Here is a 1,094-nt window from a genome sequence, read left to right as displayed (position 1 = left end):
AGATAAGAAAGCCTTCCTCAGCGATCAGTGCAAAGAAATAGAGGAAAACAACAGAATGGAAAAGACTAGAGATCTCTTCAAGAAAATTAGAGATACCAAGGGGACATTTCATGCAAAGATGGGTTCGATAAAGGACAGACATGGTATGGACCTAACTGAAGCAGAAGATATTAAAAAGAGGTGGCAAGAATACACAGAAGAACTGTACAAAAAAGATCTTCACGACCCAGATAATCACGATGGTGTGATCACTGACCTAGAGCCAGACATCCTGGAATGTGAAGTCAAGTGGGCCTCAGGAAGCATCACTATGAACAAAGCTAGTGGAGGTGATGGAATTCCAGTTGAACTAGTTCAAATCCTGAAAGATGATGCTGTGAAAGAGCTGCACTCAATATGCCAGCAAATGTGGAAAACTCAGCAGTGGCCACAGGACTGGAAAAGGTCAGTTTTCATTCCAATCCCAAAGAAAGGCAATGCCAAAGAATGCTCAAACTACAGCACAATTGCACTCATCTCACATGCTAGTAAAGTAATGCTCAAAATTCTCCAAGCCAGGCTTCAGCAATACGTGAACCACGAACTTCCCGATGTTCAAGCTGGTTTTAGAAAAGGCAGAGGAACCAGAGATCAAATTGTCAACATCCGCTGGATCATGGAAAAAGCAAGAGAGTTCCAGAAAAATATCTATTTCTGCTTTATTGACTATGCCAGAGCCTTTGACTGTGTGGATCACAATTAACTGTGGACAATTCTCAAAGAGATGGGAATACCAGACCACCTGACCTGCCTCTTGAGAAATCTGTATGCAGGTCAGGAAGCAACAGTTAGAACTGGACATGGAACAACAGACTGGTTCCAAATAGGAAAGGGAGTATGTCGAGGCTGTATATTATCACCCTACTTATTTAACTTATATGCAGAGTACATCATGAGAAGTGCTGGACTGGAAGAAACACAAGCTGGAATCAAGATTGCTGGGAGAAATATCAATAACTTCAGATATGCAGATGACACCACCCTTATGCCGGAAAGTTAAGAGGAACTCAAAAGCCTCTTGATGAAAGTGAAAGTGGAGAGTGAAAAGTTGGCTT

The sequence above is a fragment of the Bison bison genome, unplaced genomic scaffold, assembly GCF_000754665.1.
Source record: "Bison bison bison isolate TAMUID 2011002044 unplaced genomic scaffold, Bison_UMD1.0 scf7180017864119, whole genome shotgun sequence".
NCBI lineage: Eukaryota > Metazoa > Chordata > Mammalia > Artiodactyla > Bovidae > Bison > Bison bison.
Note: the sequence above shows the minus strand (reverse complement) of the source record.